The sequence below is a fragment of the Myripristis murdjan genome, chromosome 20 (genome assembly GCF_902150065.1).
Source record: "Myripristis murdjan chromosome 20, fMyrMur1.1, whole genome shotgun sequence".
In the NCBI taxonomy this organism is placed as follows: Eukaryota; Metazoa; Chordata; class Actinopteri; order Holocentriformes; family Holocentridae; genus Myripristis; species Myripristis murdjan.
The window spans coordinates 2,491,128-2,493,627 of NC_043999.1; the positions used below are offsets into that span (position 1 = coordinate 2,491,128).

At 42.8% G+C, this 2,500-nt stretch overlaps 1 protein-coding gene across 1 annotated transcript in view; it reads left to right on the plus strand.

Moving 5' to 3' along the window:
- scn5lab (sodium channel, voltage gated, type V-like, alpha b) overlaps positions 1 to 2,500 on the plus strand; it is a 192,721-nt gene that overhangs the window by 6,439 nt on the left and 183,782 nt on the right. The gene's annotated exons all lie outside the window — the stretch shown is intronic.

The window sequence follows — 2,500 nt, forward strand, 5'->3', positions numbered from 1 at the left end:
TTGTGACTTTATAATCCCAGAATCTCAGAAGGTTTTTTTTTTCCTACATTTGCAACTTTAAGTGTTTCAGTGTTTCTGAGTTTTTCTCGCAAATTTGTGAGTTTTTTTCTTGCAGATTTACCAGTTAAATATCAGAGAATAGCAGAATATTTTTCTCTGAAATGTACGACTTTAATCTCAGAAATTTTTCTTGTTTTTTCTTGGAATATTACTCCCACCCAGCTCCATATTATAATGTTTTTCTGCAGCGGTGACGGCGTATCAGGCGACTGCAGGGAAAACGTATGGAGGTTAGCTTGATGTCTAACAAACACACTTTTTGTATTTTTAAGTGTCAGAATTAATTGACGCTAGTAAACGTCTTCTGTTAGTTTTAATGGCGGTTTGAAAATCAGCTGGCAGGTGAGTGTGGATCGCTAAAAAAAAAAAAAAAAAAAAAACCATTTCTGAACATGAACCAAAAATGTGTATTTCACCAAACACACGACGGTGGAGATGAAAACACTCAGACGTGCAGTTTTCCATCGATGTTGTTTCTTCTTCCTGTTCCCGTCTCGAGCTGCAGCCGGACGCTGCTGGTTTTCAGAGCGAGGGGCCGTTCGTTTTGGGAATAACGGGCTCTCGGTCCAACGGGACACTTTGCAGCTTATTGGGATTTCACAATAAGGGACTGTCAGACGTTGGAAAGACTTGAAAGCGCTGTGGTTTTCTTTCAAGTGTGCATCAGAAGGCCACAGCGTCACACCGCTAATTTAACAAAACACTCAGGCACAGTGGCTTTGTTGATTTAAAAAACATGCATTTCATTTATTTAGGTGTAAAAATCGGAGAAAATTTTGAGACTCGTAGCTGGGTTTATCTGCTGGATGCTGTTTAGAGGCGGTGCTTGGTCCGACGAGGGGAAACACCTCCACGACACAAGAAAACAGATCTTGGCTGTTTTAAAGGCAAATAAATACACTACTCACAAAAAGTTAGGGATATTCGGCTTTCAGGTGAAATTTCAGGATGAACCTAAAATGCATTCTAACCTTTACAGGTGAACTTAATGTGACCTTCTGTAAACTTTTGAATGCACATGTCCAACTGTTCAATGTTTCAGTACTTTTTGCACAAGTTGCTGTTCTCTAACAAGGAGTTTAACGGCAAAATTCACATCAGGTGTTTGATGCTCCAGCTCATCGAGGTCGTATCATTAGGGAGCGGCTGCTGGAGACTGGGGTACCTCAGATGGAGTGGCCTGCACTTTCTCCAGACCTGAATCCCATAGAAAACCTATGGGATCAGCTGAGTCGCCGTGTAGAGGCTCGGAGCTCTGTACCCCAGAACCTCAATGTCCTGAGGGCCGCCCTTCAAGAAGAGTGGGATGCCATGCCTCAGCAGACAATAAATCGACTTGTGAACAGCATGAGACGTCGTTGTCAAGCTGTAATTGATGCTCAAGGGCACATGACAAGTTATTGACACTGACATTTTTTGTTGTGGTATATCCACCACTGTTGTTGGCTTTTGTTTCATGAAATTGTTTGAGATGAGGAAATCACCAGTGTATGCTTCTACTTAAATGCCCTACTTTCATGATATAATATCACTGTAGCGTGAACTTTTTACATTTTCCATAAATTTCATCTAAAAACCAAATATCCCTAACTTTTTGTGAGTAGTGTATGTAACTATTGTGAATAAATGAGCATATAATCCACGAGGAGTGACGGCCGCTCAGATCGGGCGGCGCGGCGGCCGAGTCGGCGTCGGGCGTCTCTTTTGGCTCTTTGTTCATTTTAGCGCCCGATGATGTCGTTTCCTCCGTGTCGGTTTGCTTTGCACATCAAATCGCGTCGAGGCAGGCCTGAGATGGCGGCGTGTGGCAGTGAATTATGGGATACCGTGGGCTTGATGGTGAAGCATTAGAGACACCAAGACAGGAAACGGATATTAGAGTTGATTTAAAAAAATATATATATATACGTGTGTGTGTGTGTGTGTGTGTGTGTGTGTATAGTTGAGGTGATTAAGTCACTAATGTGCACTTTGACTTAATTAAGGTTGCACTGCTGTGTGTTGGTGCTCGTACACACACACACACACACACACATATAATTATACTGTGATTTATTTTAGCTGGATTTTATGAGGTGTGAATATGTGAGGCTAAAGAAAACGACGAGTGTGGTGGTAGATAGGGCAGAGAATGTGTGTGTGTGTGTGTGTGTGTGTGTGTGTGTCATTGTACATTATTACCATATAGGGTGATGTGTGTGTGTGTGTGCGTGTGACAGAGAGAGATTGAGTTTGTGTACACTGGATGAGGAATGTCTTTGCACATTTGCGTGTGTGTGTGTGTGTGTGTGTGTCCATATGCCTGCTTTGCTGCAGCTATAATATAATGATGTAGCAGGAGGACGGCGGTCTTATCTAACTGCCTCTCCAAATGCTGAAACGTCTGCGAGGCGTTTTGTTGAGCGGCGTGTCTGCTCTGTTAACCCGTCACTTCCCGGCT